Genomic DNA, 10,961 nt, shown 5'->3' with positions numbered 1-10,961 from the left:
TTAAAAACAGTTTGCATTCAGGACCAATGATTATGAGATCTTTGTCCTTTTCTACAGCCATGTTGAGAAACCCCTAGGGATTCAATGGTTGGAAACACTGACTAAGGTGAGAGCTGGGCTGGATTTGGGGAGACAAGAGTGCCATGTGTTTAAAAATATACCCCAAATTCACACTGGAGCTAGAAGATAAATCCAGCATGTGAGAAAGACTGAGGGAGGCAGGGATGATAGTTGGACCTCTTAGGGGTCATCTTAAAGAATATTAGAATAATTTTTTCTTTTGGTTTCAAAATCTCTCCTTCATAGTGTTCAGATCATGGATCTTTATAAGTGTGTCTGAATCTAAAAAGATTGCTTCATGGCAAGGAATCCTTCCTCCCGGACCCCGGTTGCCATGGAAACAGCACTTGCTCATGTGGCAGAAGCTCACATGCACACAACACATACACACACAGCAGATTAATATATTCTCGGGGAAATGCCTTTTATGTGATCTCCTTCTGGTGTTCTGTATACTTCTTAAAAAACACATTCAGAGCCAAAATTTTACTAATTCCTACCATCCAATTGTTAACTATCGTGTCCTTTGTTTTAATGTTTAAAAATTCTGATTTTAGGTTTTTCTTCAACACAATCTCTCCTGGAAGTGAAATAATCTATTATTCACCCCTTCACCTACCTCTAACTTTTCTCTCCCCCTTTTAATGAACAGACAATGGATTTCAATACATTTAGTTTAACTAAAAAGAAGCCTGTTTCAGATTTTACTTAATTTCTTTGATGAGTATAATGATACATTTCAAGTATTTCATTTCCCTAAATATTCTTTATTCCAAGTATTAGTTGTTGTTGTTGTTTTTTTTTATTTCTGGGCTGTGATGGGTCTTCTCTGCTGTACTGGGGCTTTCCTTAGTTGCGATGAGTGAAAGCTACTCTTCGTTGCAGTCAGTTTCTGTGGTGGCTTCTCTTGCTGCAGAACACCAACTCTAGGTGTATGGGTTTCCGTAGTTGCTGCATGTGAGTTCAGCAGTTGTGGTTTGTGGGCTCTAAAGGACTGGCTCAGTAGTTGGTACATAGGGCTTAGCTGCTCTGTGGCATGTGGGATCTTCTGGGACCAGGGATTGAACCAATATCCCCTGCATTGCAAGGGGGATTCTTAACCACACTGGACATCTAGGAAAGTCCCAAATGCTAGTTTTACCTGGCAAAACAGCGATTCTTTGGAAGGATGTTGATGAATCCCAAGTTTATGTGAGTATAGGACTATAGTTATCTGGTTTAGTGTTTCATCTATACGAATTTGAAAAGAAATCAAAGGAAAATCTGATACATGGAAGTAATTTCCTTCAACCTGTAATTCTTGAGCACCTACTATCTGACTGTATCTGACTCAGTTCCCGTGACAGCTGATTCTGATTACATAGAGAAGCTCATGGTCTACCATATGGAGAGTGGGTACAGCAGAGTGCATGAGAGTCGGAAACTGACCTCGATTTCACCACCAGTTGGGAGCTTCACTTCAACTGAATTGAGCCCTATAATTATAACCTGTAAAATGAACAACTTGAACTCGACTCTCATCCTGGCCCCTCCAGTCACACGATGCCATGACTGTAATCAGCTTCAGAGCCAGACCAATGGAGGCATATGGTTGATGAAGCAGCCTTAGACCTCAGTCCAGGTGGTGACTGTCATGACATTGGATAAGGTCTGACACCCATCAGTCTTCCCATCCCTTGTGGTACCCACAGCTACCCAATGTGTCTGCCCATGGGGTGAGACAGAGCTCCTACTCAACTGTCCCTTTCAGACCATTCTTTCTTCTCCTGCATCAACTCTGACTGTCCTTTGCCATGCCCCTACTGAGGCTTGCCAACCTGCAACACTTGTTCTCACCAAGTTATCCAGTGTCTTTGTTTGTACTCAAGGCGATGTTCTTTAGTTGTCAAGTTATTTTTTGGGGAGCTATTAGACCCTGGTAAAATCTCCAGTTGAGTTCCTACAACTATCCCTCTCACATGCTTTGCTTCAGCCTCAAGGACAATTCCTGAAGCTCACCAAGCTCTTGATTATCCTGGACTTTGGCCTGAAGCTGTGGCCAGTGCTGCCTAGAGGGGTTGTCCCTCTCCACTCAGCTGTTAACTCTTTCCCACCCTTCAATCTCAGCCTCCCTAACTGAGCCCTGGCTTTGCTCTTTTCCTTCTTACATCTTGCTACCAGATGCAACAATTTCATAACCATCTAATGTCTATTTGCTCCAGGAGATGACAAATACCATGAAGGCCCTGCACCACTGGACGCCCAGTGCCTGGCCCACCCAGGGGTGCAGTTAGTGACTGTGAAGTAAGTGCATGGATGAACAAATGAATGAAAGCACCATCTTGACCCAAAGAAGAGACAAATGGTGGGAATTTCAGGCCCTGGCATATGCTGAGTGGGGAGAGACATCTTTTTTAAAAAATTTTATTGAAGTATGGTTGATTTGCAGTGTTGTGTTAATTTATACTGTGCAGCAAAATGATTCAGTTATGCATATATATTCTTTTTCATTATGGTTTATCATAGGATATTGAATACAGTTCCCTATGCTATGCAGTAGACCTTGTAGTCTATCCATATTCTATATATAATTGTATATGCTGATCCCAAACTCCTAGTCTTTCCCTCTTTTCCCCTGCCACCCGACCTCTTGGCAACCACAAGTCTGTGGGAGAGATACTTTTGACCCATAAAACCTGTCTCTCTTTGCGTTGTTGTATGGCAGAAACCAATACAACATTGTAAAAAAAATTTTTTTAATAAATAGAAAAAACACACCAGTGAATTCTTTCCACAAAAAAAGAAAAAAAAAAAAAAACTTGTCTTTCATCTCGATCTGCAGTGCTCACCTAGCTCTTGAAGGACAGATAGCAGCAGCAGAAAACATCGTTACTCCCAAATGGTCTATAACTATTTGTCAATAGTAATGCTTTAACTCATGATGAAAGCTTTCTCCATATAAATCCAGAGCATTTCACTTTGTATTTAGGCAAAGGTTGATGACCACAGCCTTTAGAATATGAAGCATAGTGTTAGAGACATTAGACTGAGATAGAAAAGCTGAGAAACTTGCTGCCATCTCACAGTGAGCCTTTAGCAGAATGAGGACCAGAATCTGACTTCTGGAGGTCAAGCCACTTTGCCTCTCTGGGCCTGTTTTCTTCCTCTGCAGATGATTTCCTCTCATCCCCTTCACTTCACTGCTCAGTGGATCCTGAAACTCCTTAATTTAAATGCAACATTTCTGATATCAGTAATGCCCCAATCCTTCAAATTAAAAAAAAAAAAAGAGTATAGAAGTATGTCAAACATTTAATTGACACTCAAAAGTTTTTTTAGATTTGTGATATTTATGATTTATCTGATTTTAAACATTTGCTATATTCTCTAAAGAAATATCCATGTTTATATCTTAAAAAAAAAACACATGTAAACTTTTCTTTAAATAACTGGCTTATAGAGTACACATAATCTTGGAAATAAAAAAAACAGCGTCATTTTTGCTGTCCAGACTGGCGCTGGCAGATTCAGTTGCCCTACTTATTCTATTTGTGTGCCTGCAGGATAGAGGAGAGGTAACTGCTGGGTTGCTCTCAAATCTTTGTATATCAATTCCATCTTTAAAATATCATTTTGCATCCTGTTTTCACCACTGGATCAATGTGAATTAGAAAAATTATTTATAGTTTTGTGTTTGCTTGATTTTTTTCATATGTGAAAAGGAAAGAATACCTTTTCCTACTCATGTCCCGAGGAATTTGGCAAAGGCTATTGGAATTAGTGGTTGTGGCCGTGCCTGTTCCATGGGCTTGACCACAGGGCAGGTCATACACTGATATAGGCTTGCCAGGGATTTGTGGCACCTCTGTTGCTGAGTCCCAAGGAAGGTTTCTGGAGGAGATGCTGATTAATGGAGTTCTGTGGCCTAAGAAGACAGATTTTGTGTTGCTTCTAGAACAGTGGGTTCCCCAAGAACCAATTACAATTGGGTCTTTCCATCAATGAGAATAAAAGGATAAATGTGGTGTGTGTATATTTGATGTCAGTGTGTGAATGTGCATATTGTTGCCAATATTCTTTCCTCTGAGATAATGTTCTTCCTATCCTTTGGAGTTAAACTGGTGTTTTTAGCATCCAAAAAATGTAGTCGTCCGTAAGATTCCAAAGTCTGCTTAGAAACACTGAGCTGAAGGACAACCTTGTTATTATTTCCTAGATCTTTTGTGACCTGGTTTTCTCAGTCAATGATTAACTTCCTTTGGCTAACAGAGATAATCTAAGCTTTGGAAATTTACCCAGCTTCTTAAGTGGAAGGATACTAACATTTATTGAGTGTATACTGTGTGCCAGGAACTGCATTTGGTGCTTTCATATCTATTACTGCATTAAATCTCCTTAGTAACTCTATGAAGTTGGAAGTATTATGCCAATTTAAAATGGGAAAAATCTGAAACTCAGAAGACAAGCCACTTGATCAAGTCCTGAGTTGTTAACCAGCAAAGTCTAAATTTGAACTCAGTTTTTCTGAGCCCAAAGTCCAAGGTCTTCTAACCTTACTAAGCTTATTTCCCCAAATAAAACCATAAGACACATATTTTAATCTGGGTTATACTTTTGATGTCAATTGAAGACCATCTGGGGACTGGCATTTTAATTCTCTGTTGTGCTAAGTCGCTTCAGTCATGTCAGACTCTGTGCGATCCCTGGATTGTGGCCCACCAGGCGCCTCTGTCCAAAGGATTCTCCAGGCAAGATTGGAGTGGATTGCCATATCCTCCTCCAGGGGATCTACCCAACCCATGGATCAAATCCGGGTCTCTTGAGTTATAGGCAGATTCTTTACTGTCTGAGCCACCAGAGGAGCCCCTGGCATTTTAATCCTGATACCTAAAAAGAAAGCATTCTACTTCTAATAGATATAGGGACACATACACTCACTGTTAACAGAGGCAATCCAGAGTTGACCAGGACTAGTTAATCCATGACACCAGAGCCTCTTCTTGTCTGTGGAGTGTGTAAAGAACTCTGAAGGGGTTCCAAGGCCAGGGACTAAGTGAGACCAAGTTGCTTAAGACACACTGTGTTTCTGAGAACCTTTCAGAGCTAGGTATAAAATATTCTGGATTATCTCTTCTTCTGTATAACCTATCCTTGCTTTTCCCTCTGTCCATAAGAATAATCCGTATTGACTAAATTTCATGACACAAAAACAAATGGTTAATTTGCCCTCCCAGGCCATAGCCAGCGATTCGCCTTGTGTTCAGTGACACACAGGCTAGAGTTTGTTTCTATGCCTCATACCTTGTCTTATCTGTGATTAACTTCTGCTGTGATGGTGACAAAGAAAGGCTAAAGTTCTGAATTTTCAAGACTTTATTGTTAAGAAATCAGTTCAAGAGAAGGCTAAGTCTTTGGGCAGAAGGACTAAAAGTCTCTAAGCCCCAGGTTTCCAAAGTTTAGTTAAAAAGGTAACATGCAGGCTGCCCTGTCTGTAGGTTCCCATTCAGTAGGTCTAGGGTAGTGGCCTGGAATCAGTGTTTTAACAAACAAACCAGGGAGCTAAGTGCAGCAAAGGATCCAAGGAATCCTTTGGGAAACAGTTCTAAGACACATTTCATTCAAAGAGGATATAATCATTCACTTGCTCAATGGAGCTTTTTCTTTTATTGCTGTTTTTTTTTTCAACCAATAAAGGACAGTGTTTTTGTACCCTAGTGCTGAGAGGGAAGTGCATAAACTTTCAAATAACAGCTCATTTTCTGGGTATGTTTCAGTATGAAAAATGGGCCAAAGAGAAAAACCCTTAGCTGTGGAGAATTCCAGACGATTGGTGTGTGTGTGTGTGTGTGTGTGTGTGTGTGTGTGTGTGTGTGTGTGTGTGAGATGGGGGGTGATAACCCTGTCATGCTAAAGATCCCAGAAAGGACAACATCACACATAGCCTTCAGAAGGACAAGGAATATACTAGGGCCATCAGCATGACGACCATAAATCTGGACCCGGCAGTCACAGTAATTCAAGTTGCTTGGAATTTCCAGACAGTTCTGTTTTTATTGAGTGTACAAGTCAGCATCTCTTTTAAATGCTGCCTGAAAATACCAGCGCTCTGTCTGCCTGCCACGCTTCTCCAAGGTAACTGGCACCACGGTAGGGCTGTCTTCCTGGTTGTTTACGGGAAGGGAGCCATTCTGGTTGATGAGCACCTGAGCTGAACCAGTTGTTAAATGCACTGAATGTCTTCCCTAACTCTGCCAGTGCCTTGTGGGTAAGTTGTGACCATGGAGAGTCACAAAGAGTGAAGGGCATAAAGGATGCCTTGAGAAAGGGGAGCCGGAATCTGAGGCTCCTGGCAGAAAAGCAGAAAATATAGCTAAAAATACTTATGCTGTCCCCAGTGAATTGGGGAAACTAGGCCAGAGATGGCAAAGTTTCTTTAGGAGAATTAAAGCTGAAGGGCAGGTAGTGGCTCCCTGCCCTGAAATAGATTCGGAAACCAGTCTTGGCAGTGATCACCTACAATCATTGATTACTGATGTCTGCCAAGGGCTCAGGAAGGGGTATGTGTGTGAGGCATGCTTGTTAGCTGTGCTCGAGGGGACATGGGGCTGACCTTTTGCTGATCTCTCCTTTCAGAAAAACACACCAGCTTATTCTTTCTCCCCATGAATATACGTGGCCATCTCCAAGCTGCTCAAATAAGAGATTTATAGTAGTTTAGGCAGAATCTCTCAGAGATATCTGGGCTAATGAGCAGTAAATGCCAGTCAACATATGTCTCTGAAAACTATGAACAGGGGACTCCCTTCAAGCTGGCTTTCCCTGTGTAGTCACTTATTCTCTTTGCAACAGATGTCCAATGTGTCAGGTTCCCCCAGGCCCTAGAACCAGCTGCCACCCTCAGATCCCCTGGGGTGGCTCATGACTGTGGTAGGATTCACATCTGTCACTCGGTTTCACACAGAAGACATGGTGGGTTATTATGAATTACGACTGTGAAGTCACGGGTACTTTCAGTCATAACTGAGGTCCCTGGAAACACCTGCCCCATCTGATGGTGTTGATGTTCCTGGTTGTGATCTGCTGGATGGATGGGCAATGGTGCAGAGGGTGTTCACCTTGCTTCCTTATCTCTCCACTGACTTCCTTTTTGCCATTTTTTAAAATGAAAAATCCAGTTTCCTTACATTTTAAATAATCTTGCCTTCGGGGACACTCTCTTTTCTAGAAGGTGTATTATCATTCGAAAACACCAGCCTTTGATAATAACATAGGGGATATAACCTATGTAACCAAATTTTCTACCAAGATTTTGCTTTGCAGTTTGACCTGACAGTGTTATGTTTTGGGCCTGTAGGGAGTTGATATACTGGTGGTACTGGCTTGTACTAGTCAGGATTCTATGGAGAAACAAAACCAGTAGGATATATAGAGATATATATGAGAGGAGGGGCTTCTTTGGTGCTAGTGGCAAAGAACCCGTCTGCCAATGCAGGAGATGTGGGTTCGATCCCTGGGTCGGGAAGATCCCCTGGAGGAGGAAATGGCAACCCACTCCAGTATTCTTGCCTGGAGAATCCCATGGATAGAGGAGCCTGGCGGGCTACAGTCCATGGGGTTGCAAAGAGTCAGACACAACTAAAGTGACTTAGTATATACGTATGCACATGTAAGAGGAGATGTATTATAGAAATTTGCTCGTGTGAATAAGGAGGTTGAGAAATTTCACAGTCTGATCTGCTGTCTACAGACTGAGAACCAGGAAAGCTGGTGGGGTAATTTAGTCTGAATCCAAAGGCTACAGAGCCAGAAGCCTTGGATGTCTAACGGAGGGAAGAGATGGATGTCCCAGCCCAAGGAAAGAAAATGATTTTTCCCCTTCCTCCAGCTTTTTGTCTTATTCAGTTCCTCAACGGATTTGGTGACACCCACCTGCCTTGGTGAGGGCAATCTTCTTTACACAGTCTACTGATTCAAATGCTAATCTCTTCTTTATACAGTCTACTGATTCAAATGCTAATTTCTCCCAGAAATAATATTTTACCAGCTATCTGGGCATTCCTTAGCCCAGTCAAGTTGACACATAAAATTAACCATCACATGAGTGGAGAGCACAGAGCCTTAAAAAATCATTAAGATTTAGAGAAATAATGGTATTTTTTCAGGTTTAAAAGAAGTAGTGAGTGATTTGGTTGTCAATGCTAATCATAGAAAAATGCCTTCGAAAAATCCTCTGGGGAAATGCAGAGGAACACGCAGTAGGGTGTGGGGAAGACTCTGCGACTCTATGCACTGTAGCCCTCCAGGCTCCCCTGTCCATGGGATTCTCCAGGCAAGAACACTGGCGTGGGTAGCCATTCCCTTTATCCGGAGGATCTTCCTGACCCACGGATCAAACCTAGGTCTCCCATATTGCAGGCAGATTCTTTACAATGAAACTTCCTCTTATATTCACATTTCTAAGCCACGAAGAACTTGCATGTATATACTGACAAATCACAAAAAAGAAAATAGAAATGGTACAGACGCATTTGAAAAAATGTTCAAGGCTTTATCCCAGTTGGGGAGCGAAGAGTCATTGGCAGTCATGATCTCACAGCCCCTTGGGGGTATTTAGAGCTTTAGCTATAAAAATGGGCAGGATTTTCCTTGATATCAGTGGTACCCGTCTGCTTTCCTGTGCAAACTGATACGATCCTGACCAACTGCTCAGAATTCATCTCCATGCAATTCACAGGCGCCACTAGCAGAATACTTCTTTTCAAAAAAAATTTCTTTCTTTATTTTACTTGGAGGATAATTACTTTACAGTATTGTGATGCAGAGCATTTCTTTATAACAAGGTAGTCAACCTGTGAATTTCAAAACTGGGTCATGCTCTCTAGTTATCACTTGGTTCAAACTGTGAGCTGCAAAGACTACAACAGCAAACTGGGATGGATCTATGAGTTTGCCACTGAAGACAGCCAATTTTATAAGCAAGGCCATGTGACACTGAAAAGTGCTCTAGTTCGAGAAAGTGAGGGCTTTGAGGAGGAGCATGAACCATCTGATAACTCTTGAAGAAAAAGAGATAAATCCATCTTTTCCCAGGTCTCTTTCACTGGAAACAAAACTCTACTTACATACATTGTCACCTTAGCATCAGAGTCTGATTCATGAACTGTGGAAAGAGGTTATGAGAATCTATGATGGAATCTTTCTCTCTTTTTTAAAATTTTCTATTTTCCATCCAACAGCAGTGTGTAGAGAGAATATTATGCAGATGCTGTTCTTTTCTTCCCCCTGTGTTTATATCTTGAGGCAGACTAGTCTACCTGCAGCTACATGGTGGGCTATGGGAGGAAAAAAGTCTGTGCTATTAGAGTAAAAAAGCGTTTTACAGACATTTTGAAAGGAAAATGTGTCAAGGGCATGATTTTTAAATTTTTCTGGGCTTCATTTTAAAACTAAAAATAAAATCCAGTTATTTCACTTGATTTGCTAAGTTCAAAGAAGAGATCTGAATTTGTGGCCAGTGCAAAGGTTCAGTGTTAGTCTTCTCTATGTAACTTAAGCATGAAAGTGAAAGTAAAGGTCTCTCAGTCATGTCTGACTCTTTTCGACTCCATGGACTCTAGCCTGCCAGGTTCCTCTGTCCATGGAATTCTCCAGGCCAGAATACTGGAATGGGTAGCCTTTCTTATCCCTAGGGAATCTTCCCAGTTCAGGGATCAAACCCAGGTCTCCTGCATTGCAGGCGGATTCTTTACCAGCTAAGCCACCAAGGAAGCTCAACTTAAGCATAGTAATATAAATAAAGTAATAGCTGGGAAAAAAGAAGAAATATTCAACTTCATAAATGAAAGAAATACAGGTTGAAGTAAGACTTTACTATTTTCAAACCATCAAAATAATGATTTTTCAACAATTTAACAATTCACTGCTAGTTAGGATGTGATATATATATATATGTGTGTGTATATATATACATATAACGATATTACATCCCATCATTAAGAAGATAAGTGATATGGACTTCCTGGGCATCTTTTAGCAGTACACTTCAAGAGACTTGAAACATTTCATCCATTGACAGTGTAATTCCATTTTTAGGGAAACATTTTTCTTAGGGAAACAAAGCTTTATAACAAAAGATGTTTGTTACATCAGTACTTAATATAGTAAAGAAAGAAGGAAGGAAAAAGGAAGGAAGAAAAGAAAGTTTCTACAAATAGCTTCAATGTTCAACAAAGTAATGATTCAGCAGATTATGCTGTATCTATGAAGTGATCTGGCTTCCCAGGTGAAGCGGTGGTAAAGAATCTGCCTGCCAACACAGGAGACCTGGGTTCAATCCCTGGGTCGGGAAGATCCTCTGGAGAAGAGAATGGCCACCCATCCCAGTATTCTTGCCTGGAGAATCCCGTGGACAGAGGAGCCTGGCAGGCTAGAGTTTATGGGGTCACAAAAGACTGGACACAACTCAGTGACTAAACAACAACAACAAAACTGTCTATTAGAGGCCTTAAAATGCCAGGCATTCCTACAGTTCCCTCTAAGGGGTCTTTTAGCCAGTGACCTTTCCAGCTGGCCCAGGGGTGGAAACCTGACCAAGGGAAGCCAGTTTATTTACAGGATGATCAGCAGGGGAGACGGTGATTCACTGAAACCATGCAGAGCTTTCCTTGGCACAGGCTGAACCTGAAGCTTAGGGAGAGAAAAGCACATGGAGGCAGAGAGGTGAAGATGAGTAGGATCTCCATCATGGTGGTGACTGAAACAGTGTACCAGAATTCTCTTGCGGTATTAACAAGCCATCCCCAAATGTAGTGCCTTCAGTTCAGTTCAGTTCAGTCGCTCAGTCGTGTCCGACTCTTTGCGACCCCATGAATCGCAGCACGCCAGGCCTCCCTGTCCATCACCAACTCCCATAGTTCACTCAG

General features: G+C 41.6%; 1 pseudogene; it reads left to right on the top strand.

Moving 5' to 3' along the window:
* The first annotated feature begins 8,669 nt into the window (after window positions 1–8,669).
* Window positions 8,670–9,099, top strand: LOC138080428 (protein yippee-like 5 pseudogene; annotated as a pseudogene).
* The last annotated feature ends 1,862 nt before the right edge of the window (window positions 9,100–10,961 follow it).

Source organism: Capricornis sumatraensis, chromosome 5 (genome assembly GCF_032405125.1).
Source record: "Capricornis sumatraensis isolate serow.1 chromosome 5, serow.2, whole genome shotgun sequence".
Classification (NCBI taxonomy): domain Eukaryota; kingdom Metazoa; phylum Chordata; class Mammalia; order Artiodactyla; family Bovidae; genus Capricornis; species Capricornis sumatraensis.
The sequence above is the reverse complement of the archived record's forward strand: the minus strand, read 5'-3'. Positions and strand labels throughout refer to the sequence as shown.